The 20721-nt window shown below is 35.8% G+C and overlaps 2 pseudogenes; both read left to right on the top strand.

Annotated features, from left to right (window-relative positions):
* The first annotated feature begins 5915 nt into the window (after positions 1-5915).
* LOC113893479 lies at positions 5916-6905 on the top strand (annotated as a pseudogene).
* A 12522-nt stretch (positions 6906-19427) lies between these two features.
* On the top strand, positions 19428-19972 carry LOC113893480 (annotated as a pseudogene).
* The last annotated feature ends 749 nt before the right edge of the window (positions 19973-20721 follow it).

Genomic DNA, 20721 nt, shown 5'->3' on the forward strand with positions numbered 1-20721 from the left:
GATACAGTGTTTGTAATATTCTCTTCTATTCTATAGATTGTCGCCTCACTCTGCTGTTTGTCAACTCTTGTTTGGTGGTGAAAGTGCTTTTTATTTTCATGTAATCCCACCGTTCTATCTACTTTGGTTGCCTATGCTCCTGGGTCATATCCATTAAATCATTGCCTAGTCCAATATCATGCAGCTTTTCTGCTATGATTTCTTCTAAAGGGTTTTAAAACTTTATGTCTTACATTTAAGCTTTAATCTGTTTTGAGTTGATTTTGTGTACAGTGTAAAATAAGGGTAGAATTTCCTTCTTTTGCATGTAGATGCCCAGTTTTCCTATAACCACTATTTGTTTTCAATAATTAGCTTAACATTGGGCTCCTTTATGTACGTTCACACTTTTATATAAAGCAGTCATATTTTCAATGCTTTTCTGCAAGTCTTTTCATATTTGAAAAACTTTCCTCTCTTCTGCAAATACTACTATGAGATGTTTACTTACAGTTTCTTTAAATGTTCCTTTTCTTTTAAATTATTAGTCTTTGGTTTTCAGTCACCCTCTTTGAAAAGCCTGTATTTTCCCTTCCGTGGGTTTTTGGCACCCTCTTCAAAGATCATTTGACTGTATGTACCTGAGTGTTTTCTGGGCTCCCCATGCTGTGTAATTGGTTAAGATGGCTATTGTTATGCTAGTACTCTATCAATTTAATTATCATAGCTTTCAATATATTTTGAAACCTGGAAGCCAGCTTTAGGTTTTATTCTCAATATTTATTTGGCTATTCATGGTCTTTTGTGATTCCTTATAAATTTTAGAATGTTTTTTTCTGTTTCTGTAAAAAATATATTGCCATTGGTATTTGACAAGACTGCACTGAATCTGTTGATTTTGTTGGGGAGCAGGACATATACATAATTTTCCTCATCCATGAGTACTGAATGTTTTCTTATGTGTTTATGCCTTTAGTTTCATCAAAGTTTTGCATTTTTCAGTGTATGTATCTTCTACCTCTTTAGTTAAGTTTATTCCTAAATGTCTTATTCCTTTTAGTACTATTGCAACTTGCATTTTTTACTTAACTTCTTTTTCAGAAAGCTTATTGATAGTGTAAAATGCAAGTTACATTTTTAATGTTGATTCTATGTTCTGCAACTTTTAAACTTTTTTACAAACTGTGTAGAGTTTTCTATTATAAATCATGTCACCTGCAAATAGAGATGACTGGTTTACTGATTGATCAATTTTGCCCAATTATTGTGACTAGTTCTTTCTGTACTATATTGAATATAAGGGCCTCATTGCTTGTTTCTAATTTTAGAATAAAAAGTTTTCAGTTTTTAATTTGAGTATAATGTTTCATCCTTTTGTTGAAGGTGGAAAAGGAGAGTGAAAAAGTTGGCATAAAACTCAACATTCCAAAAGCTAACAGCATGGCATCCAGTACCATCACTTCATGGCAAATAGATGGGGAAAAAAGTAGAAATAGTGACAGATTTTATTTTCTTGGGCTCCAAATTATTTTTGGCTGTGTACGGTGACTGCAGCCATGAATAGAAAAGACACTTGATCCTTGGAAGAAAAGCTATGACAAACTCAGTGTATTAAAAAGCAGAGACATCACTTTGCCAACTAAGTTCTGTACTATGGTGCAAAATTCTTATTGGAAAGCAGATTAAAAATAATAGAGCCATTTTGTACTACAAAACATAACGGCTCCAGCCATTGATCAATAATGGATATTAAGGATGAAAAAAATCAATTCAGCATATTTCTGGAGTATCACTGCAAAAGAAAAAAAAAATCCCCAGATCTAAACCTGGATTAAGCCTCTATCGTGAAGATGAGGGTTTAATCTAGTGAAGCACTACTGTGCATGTGTCCTTCATGAATAATATAGAGTTTCTTGTTGCTTGTTAATTTAGCTCAGGGTAAACACATTCATCATATCCCTATCACAACAAAGCTGATATCAGAATGTGTAATATATAACTGTGTTATATAACTAAAAATTGCTGAGAGTAATATTAAATGCTCTCACAACAAAAATAGTAAATAGGAACTATGTGAGTGATGGATATGTTTACTAACCCACTGTGATAATCATTTCACAATATATACATGTATAAAATCAACATGTACATTTTAAACTTACACAATGTTATATATCAATTGTGTCTCAATAGAGTTGAACAAAAGATGAAATGGACAAAGGTATCAATCATTTTGATATAGAGACACATCTGCCAAAATGCTCCTTTACTGAGTTAAATAAAAACAATACATGTTCTGTCACAGATACGAGTTATGCTATTTTCTTTTACTTTTCTTTGTACTCTTTCCTAATGCCTCTCATCCTGTAAATAATTCTCATACAGAGTTCCCCCCAGCAGTGATATAGTTCTGCATTAGTGACTCTATTATTATTTTATTATATTAATTCAATACTGCATTCTTTATATTAAATAAAGTTATTTCATTGAAATATCTAACTGTATTTAATATAAAGTAGCTATTATATGATATGTGTTACTTATATATTAATAATTATATAACAATGTATGGCATATTATTAGCTGATTACATATAATTTTCACTATCAAAGTCTTGGGGAAAAATAAAAACAACAACAAAGGAAATAAAGAACAATAATTCACTGACTAGAACCTGAAAGAAACAAAAGATTGTATTTCGTGATATTTCTCACTAGTATGTCTAAGACATGATAAAGACATGCAAAGGCCAAGATGAACAATAAGATGGACAAAATTGACACTGCAATTAAATATTGCTATTGATAGTGAGGACTCAGTTAACCCACGTAACAGCAATTTTTAAAAACTGTGAGGACATTATGTGCATTATAATAGTTATCATATAACTTAGAAATGTGAAATAACCTTGTTTTGTGAAATGCCAAAAGTAATAAAGTCAAAGGATAAGCAAAAAAATTGTATATGTAGAAAATTTTCATATATAAAAATTAAAAATAAAATAGGTTAAGAGTGTTATTTTGTAAGATTTTACATCTATTTTATTACTCATGAGATAAATAATTGTGATTAATGAAAATGATCATTTTGTAGATGTCATCATTGAGGTCTTCTGTGGGATGAACATAACCATTCTCAAGGGAGATTGCTATAAAGGAGAGTCAGAAGGTTACTGAGAACACCAAGTGTGTCTTCCAGAAATCCCCCATGGTCCACAGCATAACACAGATGTAGCCTGGACTTTGTTCCTAGGAGATCAACACATGTCTTTATTCATAGGTCAAAACAACTAGATTTGAGTATTTGGCTTTCAGTGCAACCAGAGGGACCCCAGATCCTAGTCCTAGAATCTATACTTGTAAAACTAAATGTTTCCATATCCCTTACAATTCTTTCTGTAAATATTTCTCCCTTAAACTTCTAGACCGATGTTACTGAAGAGGATAGTATATTTCTACATCTTCTTAAGGTTTATGAACATTTCTATTCTCATGAATCATCATAAAACAGAGAAAAAAAATCCAATTTGATTACTGCGACATTTGATAGTGTCTAGCAGAGAAGCAATGATTTTGAATTCTATTATTAATAGCAGAAGTATGAATATATGAAATAAGGAAAAGGGAGTTTTCACAATTTTTAGCAAACCAAATACACAGAAAGATATATGCAGCAGAGCTGGGAAGTAACTAAAGACGTGTGAATAAATAGGAGAGGCTTTGCTATACATATCTGGAATATCCCTTTGAATCAGTCTTCTCATGCACATGAAAAATGTGGAGCAGAACTACAAGGGAATAAAACCTTTTTTCATAAAGCTTAATAGCTAAGAGACAATGATATTCAAGCAGAAAATGCACTGGGCTACAATATGGGTAACAGAGCTGCTAAGATCTGAGGCAAGGAGTTTTCAATTTATGCTTCGGTGCAAAATGAAAAGTATATAAATACTGCATATCATTTTAAGCTAAAGCATAAAACTGTTTCCACATGTACATTCCTAGCACATCATCAGTTGAGTTCAGTTCAGTTCAGTCCCTCAGTCGTGTCCGACTCTTCACGACCCCATGAATTGTAGCACGCCAGGCCTCCCTGTCCATCACCAACTCCTGGAGTTCACTCAGACTCACATCCATCGAGTCAGTGATGCCATCCAGCCATCTCATCCTCTGTCGTCCCCTTCTCCTCCTGCCCCCAATCCCTCCCAGCATCAGAGTCTTTTCCAATGAGTCAACTCTTCGCATGAGGTGGCCAAAGTACTGGAGTTTCAGCTTCAGCATCATTTCCTCCAAAGAAATCCCAGGCCTGATCTCCTTCAGAATGGACTGGTTGGATCTCCTAGCAGGCCAAGGGACTCTCAAGAGTCTTCTCCAACACCACAGTGCAAAGCATCAATTCTTCAGCACTCAGCCTTCTTCACAGTCCAGCTCTCACATCCATACATGACCACAGGAAAAAACCATAGCTTTGACTAGACAGACCTTTATTGGCAAAGTAATGTCTCTGCTTTTGAATATGCTATCTAGGTTGGTCATAACTTTCCTTCCAAGGAGTAAGCATCTTTTAATTTCATGGCTGCAATCACCATCTGCAGTGATTTTGGAGCCCCCCAAAATAAAGTCTGACACTATTTACACTGTTTCCCCATCTATTTCCCATGAAGTGATGGGACTGGATGCCATGATCTTCGTTTTCTGAATGTTGAGCTTTAAGCCAACTTTTTCACTCTCCACTTTCACTTTCATCAAGAGACTTTTTAGTTCCTCTTCACTTTCTGCCATAAGGGTGGTATCATCAGCATATCTGAAGTTATTGATATTTCTCCCGGCAATCTTGATTCCAGCTTGTGTTTCTTCCAGTCTAGTGTTTCTCATGGTGTACTCTGCATATAAGTTAAATAAGCGGGGGGATAGTATACAGCTCTGACGTACTCCTTTTCCTATTTGGAACCAGTCTGTTGTTCCCTGTCCATTTCTAACTGTTGCTTCCTGATCTGCATACAGATTTCTCAAGAGGCAGGTCAGGTGGTCTTGTATGCCAAATATTAAGGATTTCAATGGAATTATAAGACAAATCATTGAATAAGTGAATATGTCCCTTATTAAAATAATTAGGTTATTCTATTTATTGTAAATACATATGTAAAATATATACAGTATTCTCATATTATCTTTATAATTACATTCATAAATATGAATAAAATAAAATTAGTAACTAAATTATTTCATCATTAAACAGTTATTTTATTTGCTACATAAATCATTAATTTCTTGTATCATAAAAGTATTGGGTTGTTACTTTAGATTTTTATGTTTCATTTTGATCTTGTGAAGGAAGTGAGATCATCCATTTCTGTTTTAGGTGGTAGTATCTTCTAACAAATAGATAACAGAAAAAAAGAAAAACGTATATTTTATAGGATTATTCTAACAAAACTACAATGATTTAATTGGACAAAGCAAAAAAGCATTTATTTATTTCACTTATCATCTCTCTATAATTCAATTTACTGTATGAAGATTTCCTATTATCTCCCAGATTTAGAATCATAGAATTAGTATGTAAAGCAGGATCCAGAAATATGTTTTAAGTAATAATGCAAATAAGATAATCAAAATAAAATACCATTGACATGAATTATAGAGAAAGTTTTAGAACTGCATTAATGATGATGATATTGGTCACAATGAATTATACCTTTCATCTATTCACTCTAATGTACTTTCCACCTAAGTATATTTAAAAGAAAAAAAAAAAAAGAGAGAGAAAAATGAACCATACAGTGACCACAGAGTTTGTCCTCCTAGGCCATTCTGATGATCCTGATATTCATATTGTGATTTTCCTCTTTTTATTTATCACATATGTATTAAGTGTCACTGGGAAACCTGACTACAACCACCCTAACCTGGGTGGACTCCCATCTCCAGATGCCCATGTATCTCTTCCTCCAAAATTTCTCTTTCTCAGAAGTCTCCTCTACTGTTGTGTGCATCCCTAGATTTCTGGGGGCAAATATCATCAAGGACAGGACTATTTCTTTTTTTTTTTTTTATTCTTCCAATTTTATTTTATTTTTAAACTTTACATAATTGTATTAGTTTTGCCAAATATCAAAATGAATCCACCACAGGTATACATGTGTTCCCCATCCCGAACCCTCCTCCCTCCTCCCTCCCCATACCATCCCTCTGGGCCGTCCCAGTGCACCAGCCCCAAGCATCCAGCATCGTGCATCGAACCTGGACTGGCAACTCGTTTCCTACATGATATTTTACATGTTTCATTGCCATTCTCCCAAATCTTCCCACCCTCTCCCTCTCCCACAGAGTCCCAAAACTATAGACATCTCATAACAAGGACAGGACTATTTCTTACAAATGTGCAGCCCAATTATTTTTCTCTATTTTCAAGGGGGTGTGACTGAATTTTACATTCTAACTGCCATTGTCATATGTTGCCATCTGCAAGCCCCTGTATTATACAACCATCATGAGCAGGAAACTCTGCCACCAGCTTGTGCTCTGTGCATGGCTGGGCGGGTTTCTGACCATTTTCTCACCCCTTATGCTTCTCCTCCAGCTGGATTAGTGTGCTTCCAATGTCATTGATCAATTTTTGTGTGACTATTTCCCCCTTTTACAATTGTCTTGTTCAGATACATGGCTTCTAGAAGTAATGGGTTTTTACTTTGCTTTGGTTAGTTTGCTATTCACATTGGCATTAGTGATTTTGTCCTATACATACATTATCAGGACTATTCTGAGAATTCCATCTGCCAGTCAGAGAAAAAAGGCCTTCTCTACTTCTTCTCACATTATTGTCATCTCCATCTCTAATGGAAGGTTCATTTTCATGTATGCTAATCCCTCCCCAAAGAAAAGACATCATTGACAAAAGGGATAGCTATTCTCAATACACCCTGAGAAACCAGCAAGTGAAACAAGCCTCCAAAGACATGGTCTATAAAGCAGTCTTTTCTGCCAATATATATTTTTTTGGTCAAAAATAAAGGACACTTTAAAGAACAATCAGGTTAAATCCTGAAATTCCTAACCATCTATTCTGGTAACCTGCCACATGACAGTTAATATATTTCCCAATCTGTTACTTTTACTTCCAAGCTAAGCTTTTCCAGTGCATTGCTTATTGACATTTTATAAAGTTATTCCTCCTACAGAATTTTTGTAGATTGAAATATATTTCTTTAAGACAAAGCTCATTGTGAAAAGATCATTATAGTTCTGTAAATCAGTCCCTGAAAGGATCCAATGAAGTACCAGACTGTACTTCAAATGTAGAGTTTCAAAATGAGTGTGTAATTTCCTATGTATTTTCAAGGTGAAAACTGATAGTTTCCTATGGTGTAAAGAAGCAATGTATTCTGTGTGATAGTACACGAAATTCAGTCCAAAGAGATAATATGTACTCGTGCATTGCACTTTTAGAGTTTTTTTTTTTTTTTCCGTGAAACTCAATATATATATGTTGAAGGTAAATATTGATCATGATATTATGTATTTTTATAGAATTTATATGTGAATTCCATAAAAATACATAGTAAATTATATTTAGAATCAAATAATTAAAAATAATTGTAATATAACTAAAACACTGCCACTTTCCAGAACTTAATACTCATGTCTATGACAATTACTTTGAATTCTTTGTCAAGTGTTCTTAAACTTACATTTACTTAGGGTCTATTTTTTGAGATTCATTTTATTTGCATCACTTTCTCTTCTTTATGTTCCTTGTAAACTTTTGTTGTTATGTACACATTTGATAAAACAGCCACCTCTCAGTCTTTTAAAGCTGGATTTGTTCAGGGGAAACCATCACTACTCAGTCCACCTAGAGACTCTGCGGGCCTCTTCAATCTTTACTGAGGATGTCTATCCTCAGATTTGTGTTTGGAGATTCCTCAGCAAGCTGACTAAAGGTGGGTTCATATCTATTTTGATTCTATTGTATCTACAGTGTCCTATAGTACCTAAGACAGCAGGTTCTCAATGTTTGTTTAACGAATAACAATGATTGAGTCAAAAGATGTGGAGATTTTTTTGGTCATTTCTAAAATTTGATTAAAGGTCGCTGGGACTTATGGCCTCCCCTGTCCCTGCTGCTTGGTTTGCTGGGTGTACAACCGGCACATCTTCTCAGGAGGATGTTGACTGTCCAGAATCTGAAAAAGTCTTGGTTAGCAACAAAGCCTTCTTGCAGTTTGGTAGATGATGCCTCTCTGGGGCCGTGATTGCCCCCTTTCGGCTCTGCCTGCCCTCGCCTGTCTGGGCCGGGCTATCTCTGCTCAGTCCTTTGTTCTGTGAGTGGGCCTGACGGTGTCTTAGCTTAGTGCTTTTTGCGAGGTGGCTATCCCACAGTCTGGTTTGCTAGTCCAAGTTAGTTCCCTCAGACTGCCCTTGGAGCATTAAGACCCGGTCCTTACTCTAAGCAAGGTAGCCCATGTCTCCTTGACCAACCCCAGCTTGCTAGTGGTGGATGCAGGCATCTGCACTGCTTCTTCACTGGGGGAGTTACCCTTGGCACATAATCTGTGGGTTTTATTTACTTATTTTTTCTCCTGGTTATGTTGCCCTCTATGGTTCCAAGGCTCACCACAGACTCGGCAGTGAGAGTGTTTCCTGGTGTTTGGAAACTTCTCTCTTTTTTACGATTCCCTTCCCTGGACGGAGCTCCATCCCTACCTCTTTTGCCTCTCTTTTTATCTTTTATATTTTTTCCTACCTCCTTTCAAGGACAATGGGCTGCTTTTCTGGGTGCCTGATGTCCTCTGCTGGCATTCAGAAGCTGTTTTGTGGAATTTACTCAGCGTTCAAATGTTCCATTGATGAATTTCTGGGGGAGAAAGTGGTCTTCCTGTCCTATTCGTCCACCATCTTAGGACCCCCTGTCCCAACACTACACCTAAAGCAACTAGAAAATGAAGAAATGAAGAACCCCAGGGTTCATAGAAGGAAAGAAATCTTAAAAATTAGGGCAGAAATAAATGCAACAGAAACAAAAGTGACCATAGCAAAAATCAACAAAGCCAAAAGCTGGTTCTTTGAGAGGGTAAATAAAACTGACAAACCATTAGCCAGACTCATCAAGAAACAAAGGGAGAAAAATCAAATCAATAAAATTAAAAATGAAAATGGAGAGATCAAAACAGATAACACAGAAATACAAAGGATCATAAGAGACTACTATCAGCAATTATATGCCAATAAAATTAACAACTTGGAAAAAATGGACAAATTCTTAGAAAAGTACAACTTTCCAAACTGGGCCAGGAAGAAATATAAAATCTTAACAGACCCATCACAAGCATGGAAATTGAAACTGTAATCAGAAATCGTCCAGCAAACAAAAACCCGGGTCCAGATGGCTTCACAGCTGAATTCTACCAAAAATTTAGAGAAGAGCTAACAGATATCCTACTCAAACTCTTCCAGAAAATTGAAAGAGTTTGAGTAAGAGTTGAGGAAGTTAAACTTCCAAATTCATTCTATGAGGCTACCATCACCCTAATACCCAAACCTGACAAAGATGCCACAAAAACAAAACAAAACAAACAAAAAAAAACTACAGGCCAATATCACTGATGAACATAGATGCAAAAATCCTTAACAAAATTCTAGCAATCAGAATCCAACAACACATTAAAAAGATCATACACCATGACCACGTGGGCTGTATCCCAGGGATGCAAGGATTCTTCAATATCCACCAATCAATCAATGTAATACACCACATTAACACACTGAAAAATAAAAACCATATGATTATCTCAATAGATTCAGAGAAAGCCTTTGACAAAATTCAATATCCACTTATGATAAAAACTCTCCAGAAAGCAGGAATAGAAGGAACATACCTCAACATAATAAAAGCTATATATGACAAACCCACAGCAAACATTATCCTCAATGGTGAAAAATTGAAAGCATTTCCCCTAAAGTCAGGAACAAGACAAGGGTGCGCACTTTCACCACTACTATTCAACACAGTTTTGGAAGTTTTGGCCACAGCAATCAGAGCAGAAAAAGAAATAAAAGGAATCCAAATTGGAAATGAAGAACTAAGACTCTCACTGTTTGCAGATGACCTGATCCTCTACATAGAAAACCCTAAAGACTCCACCAGAAAATTAATAGAGCTAATCAATTAATATAGTAAAGTTGCAGGATATAAGATCAACACACAGAAATCCCTTGCATTCTTATACAGTAATGATGAGAAAACAGAAAGAGAAATTAAGGAAACAATTCCATTCACCATTGCAATGAAAAGAATAAAATACTTAGGAATATATCTACCTAAAGAAATAAAAGACCTATATATAGAAAACCATAAAACACTGGTGAAAGAAATCAAAGAGGACACTAATAGATGGAGAAATATACCATGTTCATGGATTGGAAGAATCAATATAGTGAAAATGAGTATACTACCCAAAGCAATCAAAGATTCAATGCAATCCCTATCAAGCTACCAATGGTATTTTTCACAGAGCTAGAACAAATAATGTCACAATTTGTATGGAAATACAAAAAACCTCGAATAGTCAAAGTAACCTTGAGAAAGAAGTATGGAACTGGAGGAATCAACCTGTCTGACTTCAGGCTCTACTACAAAGCCACAGTCATCAAGACAGTATGGTACTGGCACAAAGACAGAAATATAGATCAATGGAACAAAATAGAAAGCCCAGAGATAAATCCACGCACCTATGGACACCTTATCTTTGACAAAGGAGGCAAGTATATAGAATGGAGAAAAGACAATCTTTTTAACAAGTGGTGCTGGGAAAACTGGTCAACCACTTGTAAAGGAATTAAACTAGAATGCTTTCTAACATCATACACAAAAATAAACTCTAAATGGATGAAAGATCTAAACATAAGACCAGAAACTATAAAACTCCTAGAGGAAAACATAGGCAAAACACTTTCTGACATAAATCACAGCAGGATCCTCTAGGACCCACCTCCCATAACATTGCAAATAAAAGCAAAAATAAACAAATGGACCTAATGAAAATTAAAAGCTTCTGCACAACAAAGGCAACTAAAACAAGGTGAAAAGACAGCCTGCAGAATTGGCGAAAATAATAGCAAACAAAGCAATTGACAAAGGATTAATCTCAAAAATATACAAGAAACTCCTGCAGCTCAATTTCAGAAAAATAAGCGAACCAATAAAAAAATGGGCTGAAGAACTAAATAGACATTTCTCCAAAGAAGACATACAGATGGCTAACAAACACATGAAAAGATGCTCAACATCACTCATTATCAGAGAAATGCAAATAAAAACCACAATGAAGTACCATTTCACACCAATCAGAATGGCTGCGATCCAAAAATCTACAAGCAATAAATGCTAGAGAGGGTGTGGAGAAAGGGAACCCTCTTACACTGTTGGTGGGAATGCAAACTAGTACAGCCACTATGGAGAACAGTGTGGAGATTCCTTTAAAAACTGGAAATAGAACTGCCATATGACCCCACAATCCCACTGCTGGGCACACAGACCGAGGAAACCAGAATTGAAAGAGACACGTGTACTCCAATGTTCACCACAGCACTGTTTGTAATAGCCAGGACATGGAAACAACTTAGATGTCCATCACAGATGAATGGATAAGAAAGCAGTGGTACATGTACACAGTGGAGTATTACTCAGCCATAAAAAAGAATACATTTGAATCAGTTCTAATGAGGTGGATGAAACTGGAGCCTATTATACAGAGTGAATTAAGTCAGAAAGAAAAACACCAATACAGTATACTAATGCATATATATGGAATTTAGAAATATGGTAATGATAATCCTGTAAGCGAGACAGCAAAAGAGACATAGCTGGATAGAACAGTCTTTTGGACTCTGTGGGAGAGGGTGAGGGTGGGATGATTTGGGAGAATGGCATTGAAACATGTATAATATCTTATGTGAGATGAATTGCCAGTCCAGGTTCAATGCATGATACAGGATGCTTGGGGCTGGTGCACTGGGATGTCCCAGAGGGATGGTATGGGGATGGTAGTGGGAGGGCGTTCAGGATGAGGAACACGTGTACACCCATAGTGGATTCACGTTGATGTATGGCAAAACCAATACAATATTGTAAAGTAATTAGCTTCCAATTAAAATAAATAAATTTATTTTAAAAGAAAATTAGATTAAAGGAATCTGAATTGTAAATTTTTGCAGATTTCCTAGGTTTTATGCTTTTATTATTTACAAGAACTCAGCACACCAATCAAACTAAAAGAGGCCTCTGGATAGTAGATACTTAATTAGCACCATTAAGGGAAAATGACCTGTGAAAATTCTTGGAACATATTGAAGGCTTTAAAATGTATTTAATCTATTTCTCTCATGCCTTCTATGGGAATTCACTGAGCATGATACTGTATCTCATTCTTCTTTTCATTTTTCTCTAATCTTTTGAATAACTTATTTTATACTTAGTAGCTTAGTGAGCCACTTTATGGGGACATTTTATTACACAAGAAAGGAAATGTAGTGTTTACACATAAGATTCATTCATCCCAATATTTCAGTCAGCAAGGTCAAGAAATGTCTATACTTTAGGGAAATCCTGATGTATCAAATTCAGAAAAGCTCTTCCAAAAATTTTGCAAATCTTCCATATGTTTCTGCCCTACTTCTCATGCTTTTCTATCTATTTAGACATTGTCCACCAAGTTTATTAATTCAATAGTGGTACAAATATTAATAACATATGTATAATCCTTAGAGTATTTTCCTCTTGGCTCTGTTGGCACATTTGATTCACTGAAGTACTTCTCATGAACCATGGGCATATGTTGTGATAAAACTGCATGTGGCTTATACAGGTTAAAAATCCATATAAAAACCATGTCCATAAAGAACCACAGTAATAATATCTTGCTACCCTTCACCAGATGGTGACTGCAGCCATGAAATTAAAACACGCTTACTCCTTGGAAGGAAAGTTATGACCAACCTAGATAGCATATTGAAAAGCAGAGACATTACTTTGCCAACAAATGTCCGTCTAGTCAAAGCTATGGTTTTTCCTGTGGGCATGTATGGATGTGAGAGTTGGACTGTGAAGAAGGCTGAGCACCAAAGAATTGATGCTTTTGAACTGTGGTGTTGGAGAAGATTCTTGAGAGTCCCTTGGCCTGCAAGGAGATCCAACCAGTCCATTCTGAAGGAGATCAGCCCTGGTATTTCTTTGGAAGGAATGAGTCTAAAGCTGAAACTCCGGTACTTTGGCCACCTCATGCAAAGAGTTGACTCATTGGAAAAGACTCTGATGCTGGGAGGGATTGGGGGCAGGAGGAGAAGGGGACAACAGAGGATGAGATGGCTGGATGGCATCACTGACTCGATGGACGTGAGTCTGAGTGAATTCCGGGAGCTGGTGATGGACAGGGAGGCCTGGCGTGCTGCGATTCATGGTGTCGCAAAGAGTCGGACACGACTGAGCGACTGAGCTGACTGACTGATCCTTTACCATTTTTGCTCCCATGGCTACAAAGCAAAATGCATCAAAGAAAAATAGCTATAGAAAGAAAATAAGTGCAAATGTGTTGAGATAGAGTATTTTTACAAATGCTGAATATCTTAACCTAAACTTGAAATAGTTACCAATATTTTTAAATAGTTTCTGCCACTTAATGTGATGCATTTGTAGAAATAGAGGTAAGATTGTAAAGTAAAAGCCAATGCAATCTTTCCTTTTCTTAGCACTGATTTATTAATCCTTAGCTTAGCATTTCATCAGGTGAAATAAATAATGAATAATTTGGGGTTGCCATTTCTTCTTGTATATATCAAGGATTCTGAAGAATGAGTCTGTTTAAGTTTCCTGTTTGTCAAACTAATTAATTAATTTTCAGAAAATTATTCTGAGTTTGGTCCTGCTCATTGAATATATGTCTGATAAGTATCACATGCTTCAGTTTCAGAAGGAAATAGTATAGAATTCCAATTTGATGTTTAACTAACTGTATGCTTTTGCTTATGATAATTAATCTCTCATTGTCAGTTTCTTCAAAGGTAACAAAAGGTTATTTCAGTGAGTCAGTGAGATCAATGAGATAAGTACATAAACAGCATTGTCTCTCAAATAAGTTTCCTCCAAATTGGTTGCTATTGTTTTATAGTGGGACCATCTTCCTCAAATGTAATAATTGATTTTATTTGTAGGAATAATAAAGAGAACAGTATTTACTGTGTGGGAATGCATGCTTTATAATTTTATATAATTTAATTTTACTTTTACAAGTTAGCCATCACAATAATTCTATGAAATATTATCCTCATTTTCACAGTGGGGAAGAAAAAAACATATAACTCAGAGAGAGATGTATTTTTAATCCAGACCTCTTGGAATGCAAATCCCCAATAATCTCACACAAATTAATTAAAATTAAGACCCAATGCTATATTTTTATAAGAATTTCTTTTCCTGTTTAGGTTAAAAATTATCTTCAAATATAGATACTAGTTAACAAACAGACATTTAGGGAGAAATATAATATCTCTATGGAAACCCACACATTCTAAGAGTGATTTACATGATTATATTTTTTTCCTTCATTATTCCTAATCATACGGGTTTGTGTGTTGATCTGACTAATTTGATTTGACTCCCCTTTTCCATTAAGAAAACGAAAGTTTCCTTTTTTCAGAGGAGTCAGAAAAACAGAATTCTGAACTAACTTTAGGACTATTCAAAAATAGTCTTAAGGTAATAATCTGAAAGTAATCTAAATTGACTCTTCTTATGAATTTTTTAATACATTCATAATGAAGTTCTTACATGGTATTAGATGTCAGCAAGTGCAGTCAGCAGTGGAAGAAATCATTCTAGAAAAAAAATTAAGGTTGTTATAAATCCAAACTATTACCCAAGGTATAAAATTTAACCAATATTCTGTTCTCTTCTATGACAAATTATCCTAACTTATAAACCTAACACCAATAAAAAGATCCTTAATTAATAGGGAAAGACAGATAATTGGAATTCTGTGTAATAATGCCAAAGCTCCACACGTGGCTCAGTGATAAAGAATCCACCTGCCAGTGCAGAAGATTCAAGAGACCCAGGTTCTTGATCTGGGGTTGGAAAGATCCCCTGGAGGAGGAAACAGCAACTCACTCCAGTATTCTTGCCTGGGAAATCCCATGGATAGAGGGGCCTGGAGGGCTAAAGTTCATAGAGTTGGCAAAGAGTTGGACATGACTGAGCACGTATGCAACTTTATTAATACTGATGGTGCAAACTCTTTTGAGTTTATATTTGTTCATAGCATTACTTATGACTTCTTAGGAGTCTTAAAGTTAGGAATAGTAAAGTCAGTACATATAGAGAATGTGAGAAGCTAACTTTTGTTTCCAATTATATTGTGGAATTTATGGAGCTTCCCACCCATGTCTCACAATTTAGATAATAAGGAAAACAATGTCTCAACCCCTAATAGACGTTTACATAGTGTTGCTTTTTCAAATTGTAGCATTTAGGGAATACTGGTGATCTTTTCTCAAAGAAGCCATTCTTATAATTTACTATGAAATAGCAAATGTGTCCTAAAAATCATTTCCAGTTATTTTATTTAACCCCAAATTTTATTTAACTCAATGGCAAATATTTGCTATTATATAGATTGATTTTCATTTTCAAAGTTCCACAAGCCTAATTTGACACTGAGCTATCCAAGACCCTAGAATTCATTAAAAAGAAAGAGATATAAAGGAACATGAAGGTTGCTATCTTAAGATCCTTGGGTCTAGAAAAAATGTGAATGAGCCATTGGTAAGGAAAGTATGAAATGATGACTTATAGACTTGGATATATTCTTTATAACATTACCAAAAACATCCCAGGAATCGTTGACACCTCACACCCCAGAAATGATTTACAGATTAGAGTCATAAATAGCTGTTAATTGCAGAGGATTGTTCATTGAGAACAATGACTTTCAAATTTTAAATATCTATCAAATACTTGAGTTGCCATACATTTGCCTAAGAAATTATGCTTGTAAGGCTTGCTTTTCTTATAAATGCTCTTAAACTTTTTTTCTCTAGTCATTGAAGATTATCAAAAGCATAGGTTCATTTTAAAGTGAACATCACATTTTTTCCCAGTGCACTGGCCACCATTGACCTCAGTTGGAATTTTCCCTAAATCAGCAGCAGCTCTACTTTCTGCTATACAGAGGAGTAAATGAAAAGAGAGCTCAGGTTTGTAGAGAAAAAAAAAAATTGTGAGAATTTTCACAATGTTACAATAAATTACACAGTACAAATCAACAAACCCACACCTTGAAATTAAGTATGCTATTGTAAAAAGTTCTATCCTGACACTAGAATGTAAAAGCTACAAATCAATGAGAATTCACAAAATGAATGATATTGAAATTTGTTATTGTTGTTGTTATTCAGTCACTAAGTAGTGTCCCGGTTTTTGCCACCCCATTGACTGCAGCATGTTAGGCTTCCCTGTCCTTCAGTATTTTCTAGAGATTGCTCAGATTCTTGTCCATTGAGTCAGTGATGGTATCTAACCATCTCACCCTCTGATGCCCCATTCTCCTTTTGCTTTCAATCTTTTCCAGCATTAGGGTATTTTTCAATCAGTTGGCTCTTCACATTAGGTGGCCAAAGTATTGCTGCTTCATTCACCAACAGTCCCTCCATTGAATATTAATGGTTGATTTCCTTTAGGATTGACTGTTTTGATCTCCTTGCAGTCCAAGGGACTCTCAAGAGTGTTCTCCAGCACCATCATTTGAAAGCATCAATTCTTGGGTGCTCAGCCTTCCTTATGGTCCAACCCTCACATTCATACATGACTACTGAAAAAACTATAGCTTTGACTATATGGACCATTTTGGTAAAGTTATATCTCTGCTTTTAAATATGTTGTCTATGATTGTTACAGCTTTTCTTCCAAGGAGCAAGCATCTTTTTATTTCATGGCGGCAGTCATTGTCCTTAGTGATTTTGGAGCCCAAGAAAGAAAATCTGTCACTGCTTCCACTGTTTCCACATCTATTTGCCATGAATTGATGGGACTGGATGCCATGATCTTAATTTCTTAAATGTTGAATTTTAAACTAGTTTTTTCACTATCTTCTTTCACCCTCATCCAGAGGCTCTTTAGTTTCTCTTCACTTTCTGCCATTAGAGTGGTATCATCTGCATATTTGAGGTTGTTGATATTTTTCTGGGCAATCTTGATTCCAGTTTGTGCATCATCCAGCCTGGTGTTTCACATGATGTACTCTGGGGTTTCCCTGGTGGCTCACAGGTTAAAGCATCTGTCTGCAAATAGGAACACCCGGGTTCGATCCCTCAGTTGGGAAGATCCCCTGGAGAAGGAAATGGCAACCCACTCCAGTATTCTTGCCTGGAGAATCCCATGGAGGGAGGAGCCTTGTAGGCTACAGTCCATGCGGTGGCAAAGAGTCAGACACAACTGAGTTACTTCACTTCACTTCACTCTGCATAGAATTGAAATAAGCAGGGTGACAAAATACAGCCTTGATGTATTCCTTTCCCAATTGGGAACCAGTCCATTGTTCCATGTCTGGTTCTAACTGTTGCCTGTTGACCTGCATACAGGTTTCTCAACAGACAGGTAAGATGGTCTGGTATTCCCATCTCTTTAAGAATTTTTCACAGTTTGTTGTGATCCACATAGTCAAAGACTTTACTGTAGTCAATGATTCAGATATTGAAATAAACTGGTTAAATGATTTCTGCTACTGTTAGTTATGAAGACAAATAAAGACTTTATTGCTCTTTCATGGATTATACTAGTAGCCTGACAAAATAGAATTTCTATTAAAGGAATATTATTGTAGATAAAATACAAATATAATGTAAAAATCAGAATATACACATATAGATAGAGAGAGAATGCTAATAGTATGTAGATAGAGAGATTTGGAAGAAAAAAGTGTTCTCCTGAAAGTAATGTTTTATTTTAGATATTGACATGAAGAAGGCAATGGCACCCCACTCCAGTACTCTGGCCTGGAAAATCCCATTGATGGAGGACCCTGGTAGGCTGCAGTCCATGGTGTCACTAAGAGTCAGACAAGACTGAGCGATTTCACTTTAACATTCACTTTCATGCATTGAAGAAGGAAATGGCAAGCCACTGCAGTACTCTTGCCTGGAGAATCCCAGGTACCGGAGAGCCTGGTGGGCTGCCATCTGGGGGTCCTACAGAGTCAGACACGACTGAAGCAACTTAGTAGGAGCAGAACCAGATATTGACACAATTTGGTTTTCTTAGCTCATGACACAGATCCAATATACTTAATGGCCACTCTGCCTCCTTTCTACTCTTGACTATCTAATAATATCTGAGAAGACCACCAAAACAGATACATGACCAGGATTCCTTTATTCCATTATCTGGGGCTTCACATGAGTAGGAGGTTGAGAAGGTGATTGTGAGTTTGATTCAAAACTTAGAAATCTGTCACATAACTCAAGATTCATCTTCCATGATTTTCCTTTTTGAAACATATGCACTGAATGGCCTTTTTCCTGACACTTTTGCCTTTTCTATATTACACTAGGAAATAATCATTATATGAGAAACTAGGTGACAGACATTAGGATAGGATGATTTACTGAGGTTGAAGAAAAGACAGAGAGTATCCCAATAGGAGGGGATCCTGTGGAGACTCTTTTTAAGAGTCAAGAGGTAGCTTTTCTCTTCCTGTATTTCCTAGGTTAAGAAAAAACATAGATTATAATCCTTGCTTTTCATGTGAAGGATATGTTGTTTGTATAAGACTTTTAAAAATATTTTTAGCCTGATGCCAATTTGCAAACTAGGGATTTTATAAAGTAACATTCTATGTGAAACACAAATCTGACATGTCATAAAAACTTACTTCAAAACAAGTTATCTATTTCATTAACTTTTAAACAATCTCCTGAATTATGTTAGCAGGGCATAGTAGGTTTCCTTTCAGAGCCAAATCCCAGTGCTATACTTGGATAACCCCCTTTTCTGTGTTTTCTGTTTGTGTTTTCTCCTGGAGGTTACTCAAAAGAAGAAGAAGAAAAATGAGAAACTACAAGAAATAACAGAGTTTATCCTCCTGGGGCTGTCAGATGACCCACAACTTCAGGTTGTGAGCTTTATCTTTCTGCTCATCACCTACATGCTCAGCATCACTGGGAACTTGACCATTATCACCCTGACCCTGCTGGATATCCACCTCCAGACCCCCATGTATTTCTTCCTCAGAAATGTCTCCTTATCATAAATTTCATTCAGAACTGTCAGTATACCCAAGTTCCTGGCCACCATTATTACAGGAGATAAAACCATCTCTTAGTGATTGTATGGCTCAGTTATTATTATTATTTTTTTTTTTCATTTTCTTGGGAGTCACTGAGTTTTATCTTCTGGCTGACATGTCCTATGACCGTTACTTTGCCATCTGCAAGCCGCTGCATTACATGACCACCATGAATCACAGAATCTGCACACTGCTTGTCTTAGCCTCTTGGTAGCTTCATTCTTAACCATATTCCCATTAGTAATGCTCTTCCTTCAACTTGATTACTGTAAGTCCAATGTTATTGACCTTTTTCATTGTGATTATTTCCCCTTATTATACCTTTCTTGTTCAGACACCAAATTTCTAGAGATAGTATGGTTTTCCTGTGCTGTGTTTATTCTCTTGTTCACTTTAGCATTAATAATTCTGTCCTACACATATATCATCAGAACAATTTTGAGGATCCCTTCTACCACTCAGAGGACAAAGGCCTTTTTCATGTGTACTTCCCACATGATTGTCATCTCCATCTCTTATGGCAGCTGCATTTTCATGTATATGAATCCATCAGCAAAGGACAGGGTGTCTTTGAGTAAGGGGGTGGCTGTGCTAAACACCTCCATAGCTCCCATGCTGAACCCTTTTATCTATACCCTAAGGAATCAGCAAGTCAAGTGAATCTTCATGGGCACGGCAAGGAGGACTGTATTTTTCTAAAGCAAATGAAAAATAAAAGTCATGTTTTATGAATTAGACACATAGGAATGGAAAGCTATTAAATGAAAATCCAGGAATTTCAGAATCTATTAATATCCACACAGCCTCCCTAGATTCATATTTCATCAATCATATTTTTATTGCCAGCAGTTTATCAAGGATATTTGCATATGTATATTTTCCTTTTGCCATTCAAATTTGAATTCTTCATATATATATATATATATATACACATATACACAAATATGTGCTTATACAGTATACAGTTTTTTTTTCCATTCAATTTGTAATCCTTCTCTCATGTAGTTTTCTTCCTTTAGGGCTAGTTTTTCTAGTCCGTTACTATGAGAGTGGTTTTATTTCCTTCTTTGCAACACCTTTAATTTCATTATTTCACACTAATTTTTAGAAAATTAAAGTCAGAAAGAGGCAGAGCATGTACACACAGAGAGAATAGTGTTTTACAATCTCATCAGAAGTCAGGTTTTCTAGAAATTAAATGCATATTAAATCATATTTAATCTTATTTTTAATTTACTACACAGAGACTATAAACATAATCTGACAGTCTTATTAGAATCTTGCACACACTCTCCTTTTCATACTGTGGCCTACTTTGTAACTATGTGAAAAACAGTACAACTAAAAGAAAAATGTAATTACATTTTCTTGAGAAATCAAAAAACGTTTCCCATTATGGAGTTTAACAT

Source organism: Bos indicus x Bos taurus, chromosome 5, assembly GCF_003369695.1.
Source record: "Bos indicus x Bos taurus breed Angus x Brahman F1 hybrid chromosome 5, Bos_hybrid_MaternalHap_v2.0, whole genome shotgun sequence".
In the NCBI taxonomy this organism is placed as follows: Eukaryota; Metazoa; Chordata; class Mammalia; order Artiodactyla; family Bovidae; genus Bos; species Bos indicus x Bos taurus.